This window comes from Desmodus rotundus, chromosome 12 (assembly GCF_022682495.2).
Source record: "Desmodus rotundus isolate HL8 chromosome 12, HLdesRot8A.1, whole genome shotgun sequence".
Taxonomy (NCBI): Eukaryota; Metazoa; Chordata; class Mammalia; order Chiroptera; family Phyllostomidae; genus Desmodus; species Desmodus rotundus.
In genome coordinates this window covers 30,810,669-30,837,349 of record NC_071398.1, presented here as the reverse complement: position 1 = coordinate 30,837,349, position 26,681 = coordinate 30,810,669, and the positions used below count along the sequence as shown (strand labels likewise).

The window sequence follows — 26,681 nt, the reverse complement described above, 5'->3', positions numbered from 1 at the left end:
AACACAGCGCCTGGCACATAGCAGATGCTCAATAAACACACGCTTCCTTCTGTCTTCCCTTGCCATGATTTGAAGGCTCATAACTTTGCCCCTGGCACAGGACTTCATGAGAATGTAAACAGCTGAGACTTTTTCCTATAAAGTTCAGGACATCACTGGTGTTAGAGAGAACCGAGCTGACTGCAGACATGTATTCACATGAAACTTTCCTCATTTTTTTCCAGTGTTCATTTGATGTGGTCGCTGGAGTCTTAAATGTTTGTAGTTGTTTATAAATGCGCTCTGTCCCCCACACTCAGGAGGGAAGGCCTAAGTGGAAGCTGAGCCTGAGCCCCTAAGCTCTGCGTGTACACTGCGCTTGGCCCCCTACTGACTCTGCCAGGCTGGGGATGGTCACCGTCTAGCCTGGTCGTAAGGCAGGCTCTGAAGCAGGCTCTGCCGCTTGGAGTCTCAAGAACAAAACATCCCCAGACAGAGCTCGACCTTCCCATCCGATACGCACATACTGGCCACAGCTCTACCCAGCATCCACGCCCCAACTCCTTGTGATGGGACCCCTGCTGTCCTCCTCCAGCCCCTGATTCCCTCAGGTCAGATGGTCTGGGCCAGGCTGACCAGTGCCATGAACGACCATGTGGTCCGGCCCATCAGAGCATCTGTCACCTGGTCTCAGGGACTGGTCCAGAGGGGCAGTGACTGAGTCAGACCCAAAAGATGAAGTCCTGGGATGTGGCTGGGGGTGCTGGAGAAAGGGGGTGTGAACCAGAACCTTCCAGAGGCTACCCTGGCACCATGAGGGCCAGGTCCTCCTGAGAAGAAAGCAGAGCCTTGAACTGGAAACATGCCAATCAAACCTTTAAGCTCTGTGGTCAGCCACCCCCAGGCAGCATTCCCATCTGTGCTTGAGGCAGCTGGGCTGGGTTTCTCTTACTTGCAGCCAAAAGGTCCTTTCAGTAAAATGCTCTCCTAGCTTCCCCAGCACGATGGGTTGCCTAGCTTTTCTGCAATTGCTTTCCCTGGCAGCCCAGCCACCCTGCTGTCCTGCCTCCAAACACCCCTCCTTGCCCCTCTGGTCCAACATCAGAGCATGTGGTTTGCGTCTGTTGGTGCCTCACTGACTGGGCACACTGGGCCACATTGCTTACCTTCTCTGAGTCTGTCGCACCTCTGTCCAGGCAGGGGTGCAGCTGCCTCTGCCTGCCCCTCTTGCCAAGTTCCTTGGAGGATCAGAGGCCATGGAATGCTTCCCAATGGCAAGGTCTGGGTGAGGCCAGAGACCATGGGAACCACTTCCACACGATGGAGAGTCACCAAATGTAGGCGAACCCTCAGCCACATGTGGGGGCTGAACAGAGTCCCTGCAACCTGCAAATGCTACCCTGCAGTGATTGCTAAGGCACTGTCGATTCAGCAGATGCTCCTGGACTGTCAGGGCAGGCCATAAATGCAATCACAAACATCCTTCAAAAGGGGGGGCAGAGGGAGGTGTGATACACAGAGGGCTGTGTGGCCACAGAGGCAGAGAATGGAGTGATGCAGCCATAAGCCAGAAGCACCTGGAGACCCCAGGAGCTGGAAGAGGCAGGAAGGATCCTCCTCTAGAGCTTCTAGAGGGCACTTGGCCATGTCCACACCTTGATTTCAGATTTCTAACCTCCAGAACTGTGAGAGGATAAATTTCTGTTGTTTAAAGCCACTAAGTTTGTGGTACTTTGTTACAGAGGGGACAGGACACTAATATTCCATGTAAGTCAACTGGAAAATCAGACTATGACAATTTGTTACAATACCATTTATACACCTTTATATGTATATACTGTCCTAGTTCTAGCCAATGCCACTCCCCTCCCTGGTTCAGCCTCAGCCTCCATCTCAGCCCTGACAAATCCAACAGGGATGCTTCTAACACACAATTGTGCTTGTATTGCTCACAGCCTAGAGTCTTCGATGGCTCCTTACTTCTTATAGAACAACAATTAATCTCAAACATGCATTACATGGCTGTGTGTGATCTCATCCTAGTTTACTTTTCTTGCTTAGTCTTTGCTACCCTCTTTGTCATGCCCTCCCTCCTCCAGGTAACATGAACCTCTCTTCATTTCATACATGGCCATCTCTCTCACTGTGTGAGCTAAGAGGGTGAAGTGTGCAAAATGTTTGGCATGGTGCCTGCTAACTGGGGGCTATGGAGGGAAAGGGCAAGGCATAAGTTCCCTTCCACAGGTGCCTAGCTTCCCTCTTTTCTCCTAAAAAACGTGGCAGTGTTGGACCTGAAACTAGCCTTCAAAGGTCTTCGCCACTCTTGTGAGTCCACAATAATCAAAACATTTCAGATCAAGAAAAAAAATACACGTTACCCAGAAAAATGGGAGGATCTTGGCCTGACATATCCAGACTAGCTATTTATGTGGATCTGGACCACCACACCGAAGCCCTGTGTACAAGTACCCGTTTCACAGTGTGAAGGCTCAAGGTGAGGAGATGAGACAGAAAAGTCAACACAGCAGTGAGGCAGGTGTGGGAGTGAGAAATCACGCATGAGGCTCTTGAACTTTCTCCGGAGCCTGTGTCCTTCCTGCTTGGTTAATATTTCTGTGGCTTTTTCTACAGTGACAACTAGCACAGGGAACAACACTTCCTATGAGAGTGTTTCTCCAGTCCCCAACCCAGTACCCTGCATACACTAGGAGCACAATAAGTAGAAGTGAAAATTGTGGGGCCCCATCCCAGGCCTCCTGGATCAGCAGCTCTGGGTGGGGCCCAGGAAGCTGTGCTTAACAAGCCCTTCGGGGGGAGTCCAACGCTGCAGCAGGTGTGAGCACTGCAGGCTGCAGACCATGGTTGGCAGATGCCTGTCCAGAAGCTGCCATTTCCTCCTTTCTTGCACATGATAACATCACTAAATAAGACGTCATACTCAGTCTCAGAATCCTTCTCAACACAGCAGTCCAGACAACCCATGGCCCTGAGGATGACAGCTGTGCCATCTAAACAGCAGACAGATGGGCCCCACAGTGTGACAGATGCTATAATAACAAGATGCACAGTGATGTGGGAGCTTGGAAGAGAGCAGCTCATGGGTTTGAGGTGGGCAAGGTATCACCGAAGAGGTGACACAGGAATGGGACATTAGGAGAATGAATAGGAGTTCTCCAGGCCAATAAGGGAAGGCACTCGGGTAGGGGCTAACAGTGTGGGCAAAAGTAGGGGTACAAATGCACATGCTTTGCTTGGAAACTGTGAGTGTGAATCAGTTTAGGGCCAGACCAGGGCTCCAAAGTAGAAATGGGGCCACGGAATGAGGATGGTGAAACAGGATCCAGGAGGCTTGTGTGAGAGAGGCAGAGCCCAGTGGGGTGGACACCACAGTCTCAGCAGGAGGGTCTGTGTCATCCAGGCTGCCCCTGCCCACCCTGCCTATGTGCCCAGGCCCCTTCCCTGAGACCCCACTATGGGGGAAAAGGACAGGCGGCAACACGGGAGGAGGAGAGAGGATTGACTGATGAGATTCGAGACACTCCAAGATAAACATACAGAGAAACTGAAAAGTTGGGACCTATTGCATTAGACATGGGAAAAAATTAGCTTTAGGCACTGGGTTTTAATAAAGCATTCTGTCTGGTTTTGATTTCACAGATGTAAAATAATGCAGGCAATCTGGAAATAGGTTGGACTACTTTAAACTGTTTCTATAAACCACATTTGGGATTCTCTCAGCATTGCTGAGATTCAGTTTACAGAGACTTCTTCAAGTTAAAAAGAAAACACTAAATAAACTCTGGAGGGGGGTGGGCATTGTCGGGTCTGTGGTGTGTAATCTATTACCACAAAAAGCATCATCCAACGGAGTGAGGCAGACTTTCCTGTATTATTTTCATTGGCGTGATCTAATGTCGCTCTGATTATGGAGATGCTGTGAGATGCTGCATTTAGGAGACATGGAGATTTTCCTTCCTGTGTTCAATGCAATCTGTACAGAATTTGGCTATGAACAGAAAGCATGCATTCTCAGGTTGACCAGGAGACTGCAGTGTTGCATCAGGGCAGGCACAGTGTCCCCCTGGGGTGTGGGTACACACTGAGTTTCTGGGGATCTTGGCAAGACCCAGGAGGCTCTCAGCTTTGAAGGGTTTCTGTGGGCAGTGCCTCCAAGTAGGAGCCCTCTGGGGCACACACACCCCAGTCCATTTGCTCAGGGCTCACCAGCCTGCAGAGCTGGACAACCAGAGATCTTGGGCAGGGACCTCAGCTGGACCTGACCTGTGGGCCAGATTTCCACTGGCTCCTCGTTATGACAGGGGACACCTCCCACACACCAGCACCTCCCACCCTTCCCACCTGCTGAGTCACTAGAACCTTCTTCCAGGACAAATCCTGCTATCACATCCCCCGCCCCCTGCCCTGGGGAGTCCTGTGAATGTCCACAGTCCACTGTCCCTGAAGGTCTGTCTTAGCAGTGGTGCCTCTGGATCTCACCCCCGCTCAGTCTTGGCTGCTTCCTCCAGTCCTTTGGCCAACCACATCCCCCAGTGAGATTAGAACCTGACAAGGAGCCCTCCCAATGAGGTGGTGTTTGTTTTAGTTTGCACACATATTTTCCAACACGAAGGAACTCAAGCATATGCCCATCCAAAGCCCTGGGTGACATATTCTAGCAGCAGCCTGTGCCATTTGGACTGAGCTACCTTCGGTTAGGGGAAGTGAGGCCCTGCCACATTCAGGGTGGGGGACGACCACAGCTGGTACTTATATTTTAGAGCTGTCTTTTGACTCTTCACCCCTAGCTGGTCAGTCTTCTCTGGGAGAAAAGACAGCCAGCAACCCTGCAGCTAAATGCTTCTGAGGAGCCGGTGCCAAAATCAGCTCTCCAGCACATGATATGAGCCTGGCTCACCTTCCTCCAAACGCATCACTGAGGGGGAGCCCGCAGGGGGCCAGCCAGATCCTCACACATGGCTCCTGGGATGGCTGGAGCAAAGCAGCTCTGCTTCCGGAGGCTTCTGGTGAAGTGCATGAGCTCTCATTACTGGCTGATTTATAAGGAAAGGGGGAAAAAGGCCCAGTTTAGATATCCATCAGCATGAGCTGATCTACACCCTCTGACAAAGCCAGTATCCCACCAGGAAAAACAACACCCTGGAATATTGAGACCCGGGGCTGGGAGCTCATCTTCCCGGAGGGAAGGTCACAGAGCTGGCCTGCACACCTCGGAAACACCCCACGTCCCTTCCGGTGCCCTTGGAATCTAACATGCTTTCACGAAGAACAGAACAGTAATGAACAACAACAATAGTAATGAACAACAACAACATCCACTGGTGGTGAAGCAATTTTATAAGAGTTTAGAGCACTTATATTGCTTCACTTATCCCCAGAACAACTCCTGTGAGCGTGTGTGTGAATGTGTGAGCTAGTGTGTTCCTGTCTTCAAGTCTGTGTGAGAGTGTATGACTGTGTGTGTACTGTGTTGGGTATGTGTGTTTGTATATGTGTGCATGTTTGTATGAGTGTGTTTCATGTGTGAGTCTACTCATGTGTTTATGTGTGTGCATGTGTCCATGAGCATGTGTAGACTTACGTAAGTGTGTGTACTTTATGTGTGAGTCTGTGTGTGAGCTCGTGTGTGTGTGCATGTCCTCGTGCATGAGAGGGCCAGCGAGAGGGAGTGTCCCCTGAGTAAATCCGTCAGCAGCACTTGCTTAATGACAAGATTATGGAAACAACATCAGTGAGTTCACAAGTGCCTCCAGCACTTTCCAGCACACTCTGAAGTAACAGCTCATGAGTGCAGTCCATGTGGCCGTGGGGTTTTCTCTGTCATCACTGGTTGTTTTGCTTGTGTGGCCAGTGGCACTTCCTTGCAAACTTCAGAGGTGACCAAGCTGACAGGCAGATGACGAGGGCATGGGTGGACGGAGCCCCCGCCCACCGCTACAGGCCCACGGGCACCACTGCCGCTCAGTAGTGAGGAGAGAAAACAGACCCAGTGCCAAAGCAGAGGGAACTGAGACCACACAGCCAAGAAAAATCGCCTTTTTCTTTCCAGTCTCTTGCTAAAATAGCTTTCTCGTTGGCTGCACCATTGGGGAATGGCAGACATAATACGTTAAATAGCTGAGCCCTCCTCCTTTCTGAAGGGTTTTTCCAGCTGCAGGCAGACGGCAGCACTGTCGCTTCTCAGTCAATGGCTCCTGCATAGTCACCCCAGGATGGGGAGCAGTCCTTCTTAAAATGGAGTCTTGTTAATCAGTCAAAGTGATGCGTGGCTCCCCCCGCCTCCAGGGAGAAGGAAGGGCCACCAGCTGGCATGCCACCCTCCTGGCGGTCTACACAACAGAAGGGGCAGATACATGCTGACTTGGAGCTTCTCTTCGTCTGCCTCACCTCAAAATAATTAGAGCTCTGTTCCAACACTGGCTTGCTAGAGTCAACTCTCCCAATATATCCATCATTTGTCAGCTGATTAGCTGTGCACCATGTTCCTTTAACCATTTCTTCTCCCAGGCCCCAGTTTCCACGAAACCTCTCATTTTCCACTGAATCTGACACAGCGGTACAGCGAATCTGAATTCTGTTTCCCGTGGCATCACCCTGGTTTGCCAAAGAGCTCGGCCAGAGGAAGGGAGAAGGGTTGACATCTTTAGGAAAACAAGTTTGCTTAATAATGGGTGAGGAGACTTTGGAGGCAAAGCCAGTTGGATAAATCCTCACATGTCTGGTTCCCTTCCCAAATGCAGCTGAAATGTCCATGCTGGAAAGCCTGGAATGGAAGTTTCATCCTCCCAGGTAGGAGCAGAAAGCTGGGAAAGGGCAGGCATGAGAAGGAAGTGTGCTCATAGGTGGACAGGATGGAAAGGAATGAGGTGTTCCTGGTGGAAGTCTGAGCAGGTATGAGAGGCTGGGAGTTGGCCTCTGTATTCTAATGGTACCTGGTCAAATAAATACCAGACACAGCTCTGAAATACAGTTGACCCTTGAGTAATGTGAGGGTTAGGGGCACCAATCCCCCTCCCGAAAAGTAAAAATCTGCGTATAACTTTTGATTCCCCCAAAACTGAACTAGTAATAACCAGTTGTTGACCAAAAGCCTTACTGATAACAGTCAATTGGCACACAGTTTGTATGTTGTATGTATTACATACTACATTCTTACCACAAAGTAAGCTAGACAACAGAAAATGTCATTAAAATCATAGGGAAGAGAAAACACATCTACAGTACTGCACACATGTACTTTAAAAAATCCACATATTAAGTGGACCCGCACATTTCAAACGCATGTTGTTCAAGAGTCGACTGCATGTGCCTCAACTCCTGGGCTGCTCCTGCCAAAGCCACGCCTCCCCTCCCACTTCCTGCTCCTCCCACTCTCCCAGCAGTGGCTCAGAGCTCCCAAGGGCACAGGGTACAGGTTCTCACTTACTCTCACTTCACAGGCAGTTCCAGCAGGTGTGACAACCTACTTGCCATCCCAGCCTGGGGTCTACAACAAATTCAGAACAGGGCAGATGACAGTTTGGCTCACAGAAACCCAGCCAGTTGTTAGGGCTGATGAGATTTTGTGCATTATCTCCCCAAGCAGAACTAGGACACAGCTGAAACCTTGGCTGGAGCGCCAGAGGCTCCATGAAATTTAGCTCTGCCCTGAGTTTGAGAGCTTCCAATAGTCCCCACCATCTACCGTAGTAATCAGAGCTTGGAAACGCAAGACATGAGTCCCATGCCTCTCCCCGTGCCCAAATGCATTCCAGCACACTACCCACCAAACGTCCCCATGTGCTCCTACCCCCTTGCCTGTGGTGGGCTTTCCCTCTGCCTAGAGTGCCTCCTCTCATCCATGCCCGGTAGGGCCACCTTCTCCTACATGACACCTTTCCCAGCAAACAGACAAGATGGGCAGCAATAATAGGATCTTTTCTTTACTGAATACCTAATTGTCCTTTGTTGAGCTTGGTAGTGTTTGCCATTCGAAAAATTTACTCATTACATCTACATTATTAAATTTATTGTCATAAAATAATATTCCCTTATTATGTTCCTTAGTATTCCATTTTGTGTCTGTAGGATTTGTAGTGATGTCCTTATTTCACTTTGAATGTTGGTAACTTGTGACTTCTCTCTTTTTTTCTTGATCAGTCTGGCCACAAGCTTATCAATTTGTTGTTCCATTCAAAGAACCAGCTTTTGGTTTTGTTGATTTTCTCTGTTGTTTTTCTATTTTCAAGTTCATTGATTTCTGTTCGTATTTATAGGTTCCTTTCTTCTGCTAACTTTGAATTTACTATGCTCTTCCTTTTCAAAATTCTTGACAGTGGAAACTTAGATTATTGATTTGAGAATTTTTTTCTTTTTCAATATATACATTTAATGGTATAAATTTTCCTCTAAGTATGGCCTTACTAGCATCCTACAAGTCGTCATATGTTGTGTTTTCTTTTTCAATTAAATTTTTTTTCAAATTTCTCTCTCTTGATTTTTTTGACCCATGGTTTATTTAAAAGTATATTGTTTAACTTCCAGTGTTTGCAGATTTTAGATATAGATATTAAATACTTCAATATTGTGGACAAATAACATATTTCACTCCTTTTAAATATGTTGATATTTGTTTTATGGTCCAGAATATGGTCTATCTTGGTGAATGTTCCATGAGCACTTGTAAAAATGTGTATTTAGCTGATATTGGGAGGATTGTCCAACTAATGCTAATTAGACCAACTTGGATGATACTGTGATTAGGATTTCTACGTCCTTAGACTTCCTGCTCGCTTCTTTTATAACGTACAGAGAGGAGCATTGACATTTTCAACTACATTTGTGAAGTTTTCTATTTCTACTCTGCTTTTGTTTCATGTGTGGATACAAGCACATTTATAATTGTTATGTCTTCCTGCAGAATGGCACTTTTATTATTATTATTATAAAATATTGTTCTTCTTCTTTAGTAATATTCCCTGTTCTTAAATCTACTTTATATGATGGTAATATTTCTACTCCAGCTTTATTTATTTTTTATTAGTACTTTCATGGTCTAACTTTTTCTGTCCTTTTACTTTCAATCTGCCTATGATTTTATTTTGATACTGTGGGTGTTGTTTTTTTGGAAACAGCATATAGTTGGGTCCTGTTTTTTAACCCAATCTTACAATCTCTATTTTTTTTATTGGGGAGTTGAATTTAAATCTATCATCTTGCTACTTAAATTTAATTTGTGTTACCTGTTCCTTTTAAAACTTTTTCCTTTTTCCCTTCTTACACTGGACTGAGTCGTTTTGTGATTTCATTTCATCTCTACTATTGCCTTAAGTTTTATACCTTTTAAAATTTTTAATGGTTTCAATAGAGGTTAAAAGTACAACTTTAACTTATTAAAATGTATCTTTAAGTGATACCATTTCACACAGAGTGTGATAAATTTCCAGCAGTATCCGTTGATTCCCTCGGTCCCATCCTTTGTGCTACTGTTGTCACATACTTACTTCTACATCTTATAAACCCCAAAACACATTGTTATTATCTTTGCTTCAGATAGTCTATCTTCTTGTTTATGTTTCTGAGGTCTTTGTTGAGACGTAATTCACTTGCTTAAAATTCACCCATTTAAAGTGTACAGTTCCATGGAAAGGAGGTTCTCAAAATGTCAGAATTACCTGGGGGCTTATTAAAAGGCATATAGCTGTGCCCACCCTTGGCACTTCAGATTCAACAGATCAGGGGTGGAGCCTGAGAATCTGCATTCTGTTAAGTTCCCAGATGGTGCTGAGGTCCAGGGACCCCACTATGAGAATCAATGCTACAAACAGAATTACAAACACAAATTATTAACCTAGAGCAAATGGTGATTCAGCCACATTAGGAGGATGCAGAGAGATGGGTTGGGATCTGAGGGAAAAATCCTGATGGCTGATGAAGTGGTCTGACCCCATGGGTCTGTGGAAATACAGGAAGCCTGACTCTGAAAGAGAGGGGACATCTTCCAGCGGACAGCGGTCAGTACCCTGTGGCCAAGGCAAGGCTGCAATTGGAACCCCATAATTACTTCCAGTGAATGAATGATTTTTGTTGTCCTCTTCCTCTGGGCACTGTGACTCCTCTTCAAGCAAACCTGACATGCAGGGAAACTTAAGTCTACACAAAATATGTTAGGTAACGAACATTTGTTTTATAAATATTACTTTTTTTTTGTTCTTCTGACATAGCGAGTTTTAAAAAGAGACTCCTGGTTATACTGAAAACAGCCAGAATGCTGACAGACACTTTTTTCATGTTCTCCCTTTCATTGGCAATGCTGACTCTTCTCCACAGGGGCACCCTTGGGAAGGGTCTGGCCCACCATCTGAGCAGGTCCCCACCGGGCATTGTCCCTCATATCCCAGTACTTCAGAGCACTTTAAATGCACCCAGTTCATAACCTGCAGCGTCCCTTCCTGTCCCTCCACTCAATTCTCGAGCCTACCCCCCAGAGCCCCTTTTACCAGAGTTCCCTCAAACCTTCCCTGTTACTCTCTCAGTTGTCACCTCCCCATCTCTCCTCAGTTCCATGGTTCCTCCTGCCCCACATCCAGGAGCCAGCTCCCCCCGCCCCGTTTCTGCATCACATGTCAGAGGGAGTGAACAGTGGGGTGGTCTCTGTGGTTTGGCCAATGAAATAGGATCAAAAAGTCACAAAACTCCTACAAGAGCAAACAAACCATCAAATTTGACTGTTGCCTAAGTTATAGCCCGAGGAGATTTCAGAAGCTCTGGACCGCAAGAGTCAGTACCACCTCCATGAGGACTGTGCCAGGTGGCAGTTGAAAAGCAGAAAGAATTTAATGAGTGAGTTTCACTTTGCTCCGATAGAAAAGGCTGGCTAAGTTGTGACTGTGACTGGCCATGGCAGGAGGAGCTGAGCAGGGTGTCATGGTGCATCCCTGGGGCTATATTTGGGATGCCAAGTGCCAGTACGGAGGCCTGACACCCTTCCTCTTTCAGAGGAACTGTAAAAATGTTGCTTCCAATAGAGCTAGCATTCAGATTCCGACGGACTCACATGGCAAGAAAAATAAGTTCATTTGCCAGTGGGGAGTGAGGACAGAGGAGGGGAAACTAGGAGGGACAGAGGAAATTCCACAAGTTGCACAAAGTTGGACCCCTCCATCCCTCGATAAATAGTGTTTTAATTTGTTGTGATTAATTCAACATTTCATTTCAGTTATGGAAGTTGGGCACATGGTGTGTGTAGTTTGGCAAATGAGTTCAACTTAGCCCCCTAATCTGCTTCTATTTTCTCATTCTCTCCTCTAAACTCCCCCTTTTTATCCAGATGAGTGAAGGAATAAATTAGTTGGGAAATGTTTCTGCTCCAATAAAACATTATCACCTGTCAATCACTGGATAAGTACATGGAAACCCTCTCCTTTGCTTTGTGATTTCTATGACCTCGGAAAAGCTTGCGTGGTTCTGAAATTGGAGCTTCTTTGCCATGTGAACAAGCCATGCCCCTGTCCTGCCAAAGCTTTCAGGGCACGGCATGAGAACCATTGTTTCACTATCTACAGCTTACATACGTGTTTTGTGTAACATCTGTTTGGTTTTAATTCTCTCTTTTTTTCAAAGCGGCTTTTTACCCAAACTTACTACGAAATCAGACAAGTAAGTGAGATGATGGGCTGGTCATCTGTGAGTTTTGATAGATGATTGGATTACAATTGGACTGGCAGTTCACAGTCTACCCACCACAGGCAGCTCAGAAACTTGCCAAGGGACAAAGACAGTAATAACAAAAATTTTCCCACCTTAGTATTTCCCTCAGCTAATGTTTCACGTTCCAAGTTCAAGACATTTGGAGCAGGACCTGCTGTATTATCTCATAGGAGAGAGGGTGGTGTGCGAAGCTGTCTGAGCTGGCTCGGGGCACCACTGCCCCCACGGTCCTGTGTTCTGTTGGAGAGGATGCTGGCCGTGTCTGGAGGTTACTGTATGGCCTTAGCCAAGCTCCTTGGCATTGCAGAAAAAATCTCCTTCTCCTAGGCCTCTGAACTTTGACTGAAAGGATGCAGGCTCCTCAGCCAGCTTTCCTTGGGGGCCCCAGTCCAGTTCCTCATGTTTGCTCCACTGCTTCTCTGGGTCCTCTGGAGAGAAAGGCCAGCAGTGTCAGTTCACGCCGGTGTCTCTGAAGACCAAAGCACTCCAGGAGCGGAGCACGTGAGGCCCTTCGTGATGATGGACATGAGGCTGAAATTCGTGTTTGGGCAGTCTGGTATTAATAACACACTACCACCAGCAACTTTAAGCATTTTACAGAGTGCAATTGGTGCAGGACGCCAGACGTCTGCAGTCCACCAGCCACAGGCCCACTGACTCTCCAGTAATCTGGTCACCGGCCCCAGGCAGTAGGAAGTGGGTACAGCTTGCAAAAGCAGGGAAGGTTTGTGTTCAAATCCTAGCTCCAGCACTTCCTGGCTACCTGGTCTTGGAGAAGTCTCCTGACCTCTTTGAAATAATTCCCTCATTGTCAGAAAACATACTTTATAGGGCTTTAATCTTCTTAATTTATTGGGACCTATTTTATGGTCAAGAATATAGTCCGTCTGGAAGAATGCTCCATGTGCTCTCTATTGTTGTTGGGTGGAATGTTCTGTAAATGCCAACTATGTCAAGTTAATTGACAACATTTTCAAGTCTTCTGTATGGTGACTGATTTTCAGTCTACTTGTTTTACCAGTTGTTGGGAGCTGGTTTTGATGGCTTCTGATGTGTCTGTTTTGCAGGCTACAGTCCCGTTATCCAATCAAACAATAACCTAGGTGCTGCTGTGAAGGGATTTTGCAGATGTGATTAAAGTCCCTACTCAGCTGATTTTAAGTGAGGGAGATGCTGCAGGGAGGGCCTGACTTAATCAGTTAAAAGACCTTAAAAGCTGGGCTGAGGCTTTCCCAGGGAAAGAAGAAATCACTCCTATGAACGGCATTGGCAGTGCCTGCACTCACATTGGCATGCTGTCAACTTGTGTGGCCAGCCCGGCATTTCTTGTTTTTCTTGATACATAAAACCTCCCTCTGGTTCTGCTCCTCTGACTGAGCCCTGACTGATACAAGGATATTGAAACCTCCAGCTGTGATTGTGATTTATTTATTTCTCCTTCTACTTCTATCTGGTTTTGCTTCACATATTTTGAAGCTGTTATTAGAAATCTATGCATTTCAAATTTATATCTTCTTCATGAATTGACTTCCATATCCCTGGAAATCTTCCCTGGTATGAAACCTACTTTGGTGTTAATACAGTCACAGCCATTACTACAGCTTTCTACTGCCTCATGTTAGCAAGATAAATCTTTCCCCACCCTCTTACTTTGAACTTGTTTGTGCCTTTCTATTTAAATTGCACCTATTTAGGCAGAATTTCCTTGGTTTTTGCTTCTTTATCCTATCTCACAATTTCTGCCTTAATTTTGAATGTTAGAGGATTCACATTTAATGTAATTACTTATCATTGTAATAAATAAGGTTGAATTTAAATCTATTTCCATGATATTGTCACGCCTTCTTTCAGATTAACTGAGGATTTTATTTTAATGATATGCTTTTATCTCCACTATGGGCTTATTAGCTACACCTTAATTTTTTGTTTTTACTGAATGTTCCAGAGGTTAATTACAGAAGATAATCTATAACTTATCACAGTCTACCTTCAAATAATATTATTCCATGTCACATATGATGTAAGAGTCACTCAAAAATCTACTCTTAAGCCCCCTTTCCATCCTATGTGCAATTATTGTCATATATTTTACTGCCACGCATACTAAAACCCTCAAAATACGTTGTTAATTATTTTCACTTTAAACAGAGAATTATCATTTCAAGAGATCTAGAACTGAGAAAACATCTTTCACATTTACCTATATAATTACTATTTCTGGCACTTTTCACTGCTTTTGTGTTGATCTAAATTTCCATCTGGAATTATTTTTCTTCTCTTAGAACTCCCTTTAACATTTCTTGTAGAGCAGATTTGCTGAAAATGAAATGAAGCAAAGGACAATAAATTCTCTGTTTCTGTTTGTCTGAAATAATCTTCATTTTATCTCCAATTTTGAACCATATTTTTCCTGGATAATAATTGTTGACAGGTTTCCTTCCCACCCCCACCTGTTAGCACTTTACACATGCTTACCCATTGTTTTCTGGCTTGCATGGTTTCTGGTAAGAGGTCTGCTGTGCCTCATGGCTCCATTCCTCTGTCCGTGGTGTGTCATTTTTAATGTGGCTGCTTCCAAGATTTCTCTTTTTCGCTTGTTTTCAGCAATTTGTTTATAATGTACTTTAATATGGCTTTCTTAATGTTTATTTTACATGGGTTTATTTAGCTTCTTAGATCTGTGGATTTATAGTTTCCATCGAATTCAGAAAACTTTTGGCCATTATTTCTCCAAAATATTTCTGTGTTCGCCTCTCTCTCTCTCCTCTTTCTAGAACTCCAATTTATATTGAATACATAGGCCACATGACTGGATATTATCCCTCAGCTAACCAGGGTTTTGCTATTTTATTTTTTAGACCTTTTTCTCTCTGTTCCAATTTGAATATCTATACCTTCAAACTCACTGATCTTTTCTTTTAGACTGTTTACACCTGTAAGAGTCCCATCCAACATGTTTTTCATTTCAGGTATTATTAAATTTTCATTTGTTGAAGTTCCATTTTTGACTTTTTATTTCTCTTATCTCTCTTATCATGATTATGTATTCCTCTTCTTCTTGAACATATGGAGCATATTTAAATAGTTATTTTAACATCCTTATCTGTGAATTCCATCATTTCTGCCACCTGTGGGTATCTTTCTATTGATTTATTTTTCTCCTGATTTTGGCACTTAATTTTCTGCTTTATTTTGTGCATGATTATTTTTTGATAGAATGTCTGACATTGTGAATGTTCATTGTTGCTTTCTGACTCTTGTACTCCTTTAAATGTGTTGGATTTTATTCTGGTGTGTAGTTAAGTTATTTGGGATCAGTCCAATCCTTCTGAGGCTTGCTTTAAGTCAGTGGTCCCCAACCTTTTTGGCACCAGGGACCAGTTTCATGGAAGACAATCTTTCCACGGATGGGGGCCCGGTGGGGGCTGGGTGGGGGTGGTGAGATAGGAGGTGGAGCTCAGGCAGTAATGTGAGCAAAACTTGCTTGTTCACCTGCCACCCACCTCCTGCTGTACAGCCCACTTCCTAACAGGCCATGGACTAGTACCATTCCACAGCCCAGGGGGTTGGGGATCCATGCTTTAAGTGACATTAGGGTAGATCCAGTACAGACTTAGGCTAAAGATTATTCCTATCGTTATTCAGAGAAATACTCTTCTGATGATTCTGTCAATTCCTATTGTATGTATAGGACTTTCCACCCTGACTGTCATAAATACAAGCTGTCCCCAGCCTATTGTAAGCTCCAAGGACTGTTCTGCTTGCTCCTTTGGACAGTTCCCTCCCCAGCCTTCTGTAGTTTCTTAACACACATGTGTACATCAGCACTCAGCCAAAACTTGGGGGGCCTCTCTGCAGAACTCTGGAGTTCTCTTCTGGCAGCATTTTCCTCTCTAGCACTCTGTCCTCCAGTTCTTGCTAATTTGGCCTCCCTAAACTCCAGTTTCTATCTTTTCTACTCAGTGAGACCCCCACCTCTACTCATCCCCTCCCTGCAGCAAGCTATCATGGGGTCTTGTTTGTTTTCCCCATTATACTGTCTGTCTCTAATGTGGGAAAACTGGTTTTTGAATATTTCATCTGGTTTTCTGATGGTTTACAGTGAACAATAGATTTCATTCCTGTTACTCCATGTTGGCCAGGATCAGATGTCCAAAAATCAATAAAATTATCAGAAAAGATTTTTGGTCTAATATAGGGATGATAATTTTTTATTTCCACATTTTAAATAAAAACCCTAGAAATTATTACCTTCTATTATCATTGTATCAAAAAATAAGAAGTACATAATTTCAGGATTAAGGGCATTTCTCCTAAGGTAGGACAGCTCTGGATCTTATACCAATTCATAAACTCTCTGCAATTTCCTTATTTAGCCACAGACTATAAACAGTTTTCATAGAACACCCAATTTAAAGATGGTGGCATAGGCAGACACTGCTCACTTCTTTGCACAATCACATCAAAATTACAACTAAAATATAGAACAACCATCACTCAGAACCATCAGAAATTGAGCTGAACAGAAGTCTGACAACTACAGAATTAAAGAAACCACATCTATCCAGACTGGTAGGAGGGGCACAGATGCAGAAAGGGCTGGTCCCTCATCCATGTGTGGTGGATAAAAATTTGGGAGGGTTATCTCAGGAATGAGGAGTCCCAGTCCCACACCAGGACCCCCAGCCCAGGGTTCCAGTGCCAGGAAGGTAAGTCCCTACAACTTCTGACTATAAAAACCAGCAAGGATTAAGTAGGTAGAAAAAAACTGCTGGAGCCCCAAGCATCTCCTCTTAAAGAATCCACACATGGACTCATTTGCTTAAAGTTACTCCCTCTGAGCTCCAGCACCAGGGTAGCAGCTTGAAAGGGACCAGTGGCATACGGAGAGAAACTGAAGTATCTGGCACCAAGGTGAGCAAAGGCCATTGTCCCTTGTCTAAACCCTCTCCCTACAGAGCTGGCAAGGTGGTGCTATATCTGAGGCTCCATCAACTTGGTTAACACTGTTTGACCTGCCTTGGAGATCCCCAGAGACTCCACCCCACCCAACTTATGGACCCACCCAAGCTGCTTTTACATAGGAATGGCTGGTCTTGGCTTATGCTTCACAATTTCCTAAATCCTCCAAACAAGCAACAGTTGACCTCAGTGAGCCCTAGGCCGGGCACTTGGAGCAGCCAGACTGGATTCATGGCTTTGCTTTGCCTGGGAGTCTCCAAGCCCAGCACAAGTAGCAGCCATCTTAGATTGCTTTATAGCTCAGGCAGGGTGGCCCCTGGAGAAACACAGGTAGGGGCTGACCTTGGCCTACACCACCTGGGAAACCACAGGGCCAGCACACCCTGTGGACAGCTACAAACCACATTAGAGCACCACCACTCTGCCCCGGCACAGCTGATCCTCCACAGTGGGCAGAGGTTAGTTGTCAGTGATCACAGCCAGTCCCTGCAGCTGACTGGTCTGTGTAAATCCCTCCCACTGACCTGCCAAAAGCAACCAAGGCTCAACTACAAGACGAGGGAGTGCTCAGCTCACATGGAAGGTGAATCTTGAGTACCCAGCTTGGGTGATAGGGGAGGCTGTGTCCCTGGACCCTATAGGACACCTACTACATTAGGCCACAATACCAAGACACAGAGTCAAACTAGCTCTACCTAATACACAGAAACAAACACAGGGAGGCTGCCAAAATGAGGAGACAAAGAAATGAATGAAAGAATAGATCAAAACTTCAGGAAAAAAGCTAAACAAAGTGGTGATAAACAATCTATCAGATGCAGAGTTCAAAACACTGGTTATAAGGATGCTCAGTGAACTTAGTGAGGACCTCAAGAGCATAAAAAACATCCAGTCAGAAACAAAGGAATTGAAATAAAGAACAATTTACAGGGAATCAACAGTAGAGTGGATAAAGCTGAGCATCAAATCAATGATTTGGAACAAAAGGAAGCAAAAAACAACCAATCAGAACAACAAGAAGAAAAAAGAATCACAAAAAATGAGGAAAGTAAAAGCAGCCTCTGGGACAACTTCAAGAGTTCCAATATTCACATCATAGGGGTGCCAGAAGGAGAAGAGAGAGAGCAAGAAATTGGAAATCTATTTGTAAAAACAGTGAAAGAAAACTTCCTTAATTTGAAAGAAATAGACACACAAGTCCAGGAAGCATAGAGAGCCCCAAACAAGATGGATACAAAGAGGCCCACTCCAAGACATGTCATAATTAAAATGCCAAAAGTTAAATATAAAGAGAGAATCTTAAAAGCAGCAAGAGAAAAGACGTTATTTACCTGCAGGGGAGTTCCCATAAGACTGTCAGCTGATATCTCAAAAGAAACTTTGCAGGCTAGAAGGGACTGGAAAGAAATATTGAAAGTCATCAAACTCAGGGACCTATAGCTAAGATTGCTCTACCCTGCAAAGCTATCATTTAGAATCGAAGGGCAGATAAAGAGCTTCCCAGACAAGAAAAAACTAAATGAGTACATCATCACTAAACCATTATTATATGAAATGTTAAAGGAACTTATTTAAAAAAAAGAAGAAAATCAAAGCTATGATCAATAAAATGGCAAAAATTCATAAGTATCAACAATTGAATCTAAAAAACAAACTAAGCAAACAAGAACAGAGATGGAATCATGGATATGGAGAGCATTTTGATGGTTGCCAGATGGGAGGGGGCTATGGGGAAATGGATGAAGAAGGGAGGGGATTAAGAAGTACAGACAGGTAGTTACAGAATAGCCGTGGGGATGTAAAGCACAGTATAGGAAATGGAGAAGCTAAAGAACTTATACCCATGACCCATGGACACAAACAATGGTGTGGGGATTGCCTGAGGGAGTGGGGGATACTGGGTGGAGTGGGGCAAGGGGGAAAATCAGGACAACTGTAATAGCATAATCAAGAGATACAATATCTGGCAATAGGAGTTTTTAAATACTCATTATTATTATTTAGATGTGTATATTTGAAGCAGATATTTTGAGCCTGACCTTCCCATGTATGGCCCTGGCAGATCTCTTATTTCGGGAGCTGTTGGATGTGCTGGGTGGGCTAGGGCTGGGGTGGAGCAGTCAGAGACAGGTACTTTGTCACTAATCACCTACAGCAGTGATGTTCACATACACCTAGGTAAGCACTTTATATCATCATCATATTGCATTCTCAAAAGGACACTGTAACAGGCTGCAGAAGGGCCAACCACCCTGAGAGGTAGACCTGGGATTGAAACTCAGGTCTGCTCAGCAACAGTATAAGGGATTCTCCACTATTTCAGGGTTTTCCAACCAACCAATCATTCACAAAGCACCCTCATGACGTTCGCCAGATCTCCACAATGCCTATCTTGTTGTTCACTTAACATATTTTAAAAAGTCATCTCATTTCTTAAATATCTAAATTTATTTTTAAAAGAAATTTATGTCACTACCAACAATGGGATATCAGTATCATTTGCTTTTAAAAAATGAGGGAACCCATGAAAATAAAATACAATGGTACATTAATACTAAATTCTAGCTAAATGCTCCTGGTATCCTGTTGCTTTCTCTTTCTTCATTAAAAAAGAGAGACCAGCCACTTTGTGAGAGGTATGGAAGTCATAGTAATACCTAATTGAGACTTTCTCTTAGGTAATAATCAGAAAACTTGAAAAAGTTGCCATAACTTCCAGTCAAGTTTGGCTGACTGAACACCATGCCATTTTTTTCCTGCCCCTTAACAAAACCCAAATGACAGCACAAACCCATCTGAAATAAAAGAGCTAAAAGGTAGGCACATCAGAGGAAAGATGAAACACAAGAGGAGAGAAAGCTGGGGTGTCTGAGAAACTGAGAGGAGGGTAGACAAACCTGGAACTTTGGTGCCTACAGAGAGGAACACCCACTGAAACAAGCTGATTCAAGTGGAAAGCCTGCCAGCACTTTAGGAAGAGAAGACCCCAGGAATCCCTGAAGGTGGGAGTATGCACAAAGATGGAAAACAGAACACTGGTTGGAGCCCCTTCCTCCCCACCCCCAATCAACTTACACCATCTCTCCCCCTGTCCTGGTCTGTTCCAAACTGGGGGATCCAAAGTGTAATGTGAAATAAGCACTAACTGCCTCACCCAAACGTCAGTTGAAGGCTGCCTGCCATGCTCCCAAACCTCTCCCACTCACTGCTGGGGTCTGGAGCCGGGCTTACATCCTTCCTTACCCTCAGATGGAAATTGGTGGGCCCCACTCCAGAAAAACTGCCATCCCAGGAGCAATGGCCACAGATTTGGAAATCCTCCAGTGAAAAGGCTGGTTTCCATGTTTTTGCCTCCCTGAAAGTCCATTGATAAACCCTACTGTGGTCACAGCATCAAAGTCCAGGTCTTTTCATGTCCACACTAAGAATAGTGGTCAGCCAGGGACGACTGCATCCTGGGTGAGGTCACCACAAAAAAAGACAGAGACAGACTCCCCTCCCGTGCCCCCCAAAACAAAAAACAAAACAAAACAAAACAAAACAAAAAAACCCCAAAAAACCCAGAGGGAAAAAGGAAATAAAGAGAAAAGTACTCACAGGAAACAGAAAATGCAGAAAAGCAAGAACTTCAGAAAAAGCACATTTAATAACCTCCAGAAGAAAAAGGATAATATATTGATTAAATAAGAACAGAATAATGTAAAAAGAAAAAATATTCAAATAATTTTAAATTTAAAGCATATTAGTAAAAGAAAACAAAACCAAATCAATGGAAAAGTCAGAAGAAATAGTTGAGGAAATTTCCCAGAATGTTGAACAACTAGAGGGAAACAAGAGAGATCAAGAGATTAAAAATAAGGAGGGAAAGATATGAAAATGAAAGTATCAACTCCAAAGGTCCAAGACATGAGCAACAGGAGTTATAGAACACAAAATAATTAAAGAAATAATAAAGAAAACTTCCCAGAACTGAGAGGCATGAAACTTGAGAGAGAAAGGCACTGAGTTCCCAGATGAGTCATCAGAAGGGACACATGCCACAGCCCATCTGTGTGAGAGTCCAGAAAGCCCAGGGTCAAGAGGGGTCCTAGCAGTTTCCGGAGAGAATACAAATCACCAAGGATCAGGAATCAGATGGCATTAGTTTCGTAACAGCAACCGTAGATGCTAGAATATGATGAAGTACCTTTGGTATTCAGGTGAAATAATTTTTAACCCAGAATTCTGTGGTCAGACCTGTTGTCTGGTGTGAGGGCAGAATAAGGGCATTTTCAAGCACACAAGTCCTTAAAAAGGTTACCTACCTCACTGTTTCCCAAGAAGCCATGGAAGGAAGGAGAACACCACAAGAAGGCAAGACATGAGGTCCAGGAAATGGTGCTTCCAACCAGCAAAGAAGAGGCAGGAATGGCAGTGAAGGGGAGCAGAGAAAGAAGGGTGGAAAGAGTGCTGGGGTACGCTGCAAGAGCGCTCAGCAAGGACGGACAGAACACCTGAAGGAATACGGAACTGATGAACTGTCTGATGGGCTTCCATTTGGAGAAAAGTCTGAGAGCTGAGTTTAAGGGCATGGAGAAAAATAGAGAGGACAGGTACATGGAAAACTAACCAAGTAGGAGAGAAGCATTTACCAAGCCCAGAGAAGACAGAAAGTTGTACAAGAAAAGAAATGTGATCATAACACATCATGCACCTTGATGTGAACATTATTTACATAGCCCATTATAATTCACACACTGAATATTTGATTTAGCCAGGGGTCACCATTAAGCTATATTAGGAAGATTGGGAAGACGCGGCCGGAATGTGAATATTGAGGGTGGGGAATTGTGTATGGGAGACAAAATGTGCAAAAAATGTCAAAAATTAAGAAGTAGCAACACAAGCAAAATATATTTAATGGAAAATAATCAGAACAACTAAAAGAGATAAGAGCAATCAGTGTGGAAAGTAGGATTCGAGGTGGGAAGATAGGCAGGAAAGGGCTGTTGTTCAGTAGAAAGTATCTCCTATTGGACTTTCCACACTATGTGTATGGATTACATTGGGGAGGAGGGAGGAAATACTCTGAAGAACAAATAAGCAGGAAAATAATTGGAAAAGGGGGGCGAGTTTTTCATGACAGCTAGTTACTGCAGTCCCAGATCAGGTGGGCCATGATTTGTCTGCATGGCCTGTCTAATGGTGCTTGATCTTCCTCTCCGTGAATAAAACTTGACTGTGAAATGGCAACCAGTGAGCTGGCACTCAGGCAGTAATCAGTAGACCGCCCTATTCCTGGAGCAGGCCTCGAGCCCCCCAAGCAGGAAGCCCCTTACCCTGAGGGCTCTGAGGACCAGAGAGCCGCCCCTACCATCAAGCAGTCCTGCCTCTAAAGAAGGGTTCCCACTTTGGACACAACTGACATTTGGGGCCAGGCCGTTCTGTCTTGTGAGGGGCTGACCCGTGTGGAGGGCATCCACTCTGCCCACTGGACGCCAGTAGCACCCCCAGCTGCCGCACCCAAATCCTCTCCAGACAGTGCCAGAGGCTTCCTGGGAGCAGGGACGCCAGAGGTAGCAAACGAAAACATAGGATGCCCAGTTAAATTGAATTTCAGATACACAACAAATAGTTTTTAGTGTAAGTATGTCCCAAGCAATATTTGGGATATACTTATGCCTCTTTTTAAGCCTATTAGCTTATCCAAACAAGTCTCAACTTTCTAATTGCACATCTCCATCTGTAAATAATTGTGTCTCCTTCTTTATAAATCACACGCATATGCTATTCTATTACTACTCAACGCAGATGCTGTTAAACACATATACACACTGAAAGATTAAAAGAATGATATTCAGAAGTTTGTGGAAGTTTTCATCCTTTCTTCTCACACCCTAGTGGGTCACCTTGCTCACCCCATTTGAACACCTGTGTGTTCAGTAACCACCTGTGTGAATCTGACCAGCCCCTGGTGATGTGACCTCCAGGGGCCCCTTCTAACTCCTTGGTGGCTTCAGAAAAACAATTGTCCTCCTGACATGAATTTCATGCTAGGACTACTGCAGCTCTTGGCTGTTACCATTTCCTGATTGATTCATCAAGTCATTCGTGTGTCTGTTTGGCAAGTATCCATGGGCCCCACATGTGCAAAGGGTTGGGTCCTGGGATGGAGCAGTGAAAAAGACCAGAAAACCCCCACAGCGCAGGGCTGATATCCTAGAGGCAGGACAGACACTAAATACTAAATATGTACATCAAATGTTGGCTGGGATTGCAGTGGGGGACAGAATGTGTCTGGGGAGGTGGCCTTTGAGCAGAGCCCAAATGGAGTGTAGGAGCAAGTGGGCAGTGATGGGTCTGGGCAGGAGGTCCCCACACAGAGGGCTAGGATACCTGCCCTGGACAGAAGGGCAGACAGACAGGAGGTGTGGGGACCTCTCTGGCCACAACTTGATGCCAGGCCAGGGGGGATTGGGAAACCTGTCAGCAAGCCATGGCAATAGTCCAGGTGAGAGGTGGGGCTTGGGCCAGGGTGATGGAGGTGATGACAAGATTTTGGATCTTTAAAATGGCACCAGAGGACCTGCTGAAGGACTGGATGTGGGCGCGCGAGAGAGGGGATGGAATCCAGAATGATTCCAAGGTGCTTGGCTAGAGAAAGCGGGAACTTGGAATTGCTCCGAAGGGGAGCTTGTGGGAGGAGGCAACTGGATGCGTGCAGGCGACTGGATGCGTGGAGCTGGGGGAGGGCATTGTAAACAAGTTCCCAGAAAGAATGGGTCACTGTGTATCTTCTTCCCTTACCTCAGAAAATAAAATGACGAATATGCGAAAGCAACCTGCTAACTGTAAAGTTCTGCATGTAGATTAATCACAGCCTCCTTGGTTATTGATTTCATCATGATGACTAAAAAAGTGAGGAAGGAGGAAATTAGCTAAGTCCACTGGCAGAAACAAAGCATGACAGGGAATTATAACAATGACGATGTAATGAACATGAAATGGGGTTCAGAACTCAGGGTGCCTGAGAATCTAGGGAAAACCCCCACTAACCTGGCTTGGGGGAAAAGCAGAGCACAGCCATTGAGAGCTACTTCGCATTACTACGACAACTTGGCTAGCTTAATAGTTATGTTAAAAAGCTGTGCTTGTGCCTGGGGCAAGGGAGATGGGCATGACTTTGATTTGTGATGTAGATAATTGTGGGAGGAGTCAGAAGTGGGGAGTTTACAGTGTCTTTGAGAGAAGCCAGGAGCTTGGAGTCAGAATTTAAATGGAGCGAATGGGTAGCCAATAAAGAGCTGATCATGAAGTCTGAAAGCAAGCAATGAGAGGGAAGAAGTAAGCGAGCAGCTATGTAATTTATGGTGAGGAAGAAGGCCATGAAGACTGGACTAATAAGAAAGGAGCAACTGCTGTGATCATGCCTGCTCTAGCTGACTCTGGAGCTGCAAAGGACTTCCTTGCAAGACCCTGACCTGCTGCACCTGTATTTTACCCGGACTTTTAAGACCCGGGCCTTTCCTGAGTTTCGCCATGATCCAGAGTAACACAGCACATGCTTTTCTGGACTATTACACAGGGGCTGATGACAGCGTATTTCAGATCCAGCACAGATAAGATGTGGGGAACTTTGGGGGATGTTTTTGGCTTGTAGCCTGGTGGGAAGCATGGGAAGTGCTTGGTCTCATGGGAGAGGAGGCTCTGAGCTGAGATGCTCTAACCTCTCCCAAGGTTGGAATATTGTAAATAAAGACCTGTTTCTACCAGCATTAATTGTTGGGTCATACACCAAAGCACCACATGAATGGGCCCTGGTCTGCTCAGTAACAAACATGCAACTGTACAGTGATTTCCACATGTTGCCTTGGCCTCCATCCTCATAACAGCCCCACGACACATTATTATCCCCAGTGACAGGTTAGGGGAAGGGATTTTGCCCAACATGACACAGCAGGTTAGCAGCTAAGCTAAAACCAGGACTCAGGACCCGACCCCCAGGCTGGGACTCATTCCACCACACCCAAAACAAATTCCTTTTAAAAACAATGGAAGCCCATGGAAAGATCCTCAACATATCACTCATGAAGAAATACAAATGAAAGTCCTAGGGAGGAGCCACTGCATACCCACCCGGATGGCTGAGAACAGAGACACTGAAGAGACCAAGATCGGAGCCTCTGGGCTTCACCAGTGGAGATGCCTCATGGTGCAACCACTTTGAAATGATTCAGCAGTTTCTTATAATATTAAATATATTCTTATGCTACAACCAGAAATACCTACACATATGCATAGAGCATTGGCCAGGAGTGGGGAGAGAGGGGCAGAAATACCAGTCTGAACACAAAGCCCATAGCATCTCTATTCACGGCTGCCAAGAACTGGAATCTGCCCAGATGTCCTTCAGCAGGTGTCTGGATAAACCAATGGCAATACGTCCGAATCACAGACTATCGCTCAGCAATCAAAGATGCAAACTGCTGCTGCCTGCACCAACCCAGTCATCAGATGCATTATGACGAGTGGAAGAAGACAGACTCAGAGGGTTTGGATCATTCCCTTTTGATGACGTTCTGGAAAAGGCAAAACTAATCTCTCTGACAGAAATCAGATGGGGGCTGCCAGAGGTTGGTGGATGGAAAGGGGTTGACTGCAAAGGTCAAGAAGTTTGGGGTGTGGGTGATATAACCCTCCTGTATCTTTAAAGATTTTTATTTTTTTAATTTATTTTTAGAGAGAAGGAAAGGGAGAGAGAATGAGAGGAAGAGAAACATCAGTGTGTGAAAGAGACATCTATCAGTTGCCTCTCACATGCCCCCAACCAGGGACCTGGTCTGCAACCCAGGCATGTGCCTTAACCAGGAACTGAACCTGCAACTTTTTGGTCTGTGGAGCAATGCCCAACCCACTGAGCCATACCAGTCAAGGCCCTTCTGTATTCTGATTGATGTGTTGGATACACAACTGTATGCATTTGTTGAAATCAGAACAGCATAACAAAAAGAGTGAATTTAACTAATGTAGATTATATTCCAATAAACCAGGCTTCAACAACAATAAAAATTGGACCAAGTCCCTCTGCACATGTGTCAACATCTTCTCATTACTCTTTGGGTAAAGTGCAAACTCCTTTCTATCACCTCTGAGCCAAACACGAACTGGCCCTGCCTCCTCCTTTTTGTCAACACTCCCATATGACAGTGTCCTGGTCCTTGAGCACACCCTGTCCTTCAGTGACTCAGGGATCCTGCATATGCTGTCTCCCAGCCAAATGCTCTTCCTTTTGCCCCTCCCCTCATCCTCCTTCTCAAGCTTCTGACTTCTGACCTCCTGCCACAGGAGGCCCTGCCTTGTCATACCTTGCTCTTTCCCTTCATCACAAGTTGCCATCATATTTTTATTTAGCTGTTTACCTGTCAGTCACCTATCTCCCCCATGAGAGTGTCAGCTCTAGAAGGGCACACATATGTGCTCATCACCGATGCCCAGCCCTTACCATCATGCTTGTCACGTGATAAGTTTTCAATAAAATTACTGAATAAGTGCATGAAGAATGAATGAATGAAGTTCTAGAGAAAAGAAACAGACAAAATTACTTCTCTACATCCCATTCTTTGGCCAAAGAAAAAAGGCCATAAAAAAGAAGAAGAAGAAGAAGTTACCTAGACTCCTCAAGACCTTGTGCAAGGCAACGTAGCCACATACGGGACCATCGCAACCAACAGAGGAGCAAGTGACACTGAGTCCTACCTGTCACAGAGGTGGGCCCTTGGTTCCCTGCTCAAATCCTGTTGTCAGCCTGAAAAATATAAAGGCAATAAAGAGTTAACAACTTTGTCTAGAGTCTAGTCTTTCCCAACTGCCTGGCTTTGCTCAGCCTAAAATCAGTAGAAAATGTTTGGCCAATTTCAGTGCCCACTCAAACACCAGAGCTGCTGAGTTTCAGACCAAACATCAGTCTTTTGAAGTGGAGGTCCTTTTAACACTTGGCTGAAAACAACAGGGTCAGTAAGAGGCTTATAAAAAAAATTTGAAATGCCACCTGGGCA

General features: G+C 44.9%; 1 long non-coding RNA gene across 1 annotated transcript in view; it reads right to left on the bottom strand.

Annotated features, from left to right (window-relative positions):
• Window positions 1-26,681, bottom strand: part of LOC139440412 (uncharacterized) — a 134,254-nt gene that overhangs the window by 35,541 nt on the left and 72,032 nt on the right. The window contains exon 2 of the long non-coding RNA XR_011650650.1: window positions 26,383-26,431. This is a non-coding gene — a long non-coding RNA (uncharacterized lncRNA). The remainder of the gene's footprint in view (window positions 1-26,382; window positions 26,432-26,681) is intronic.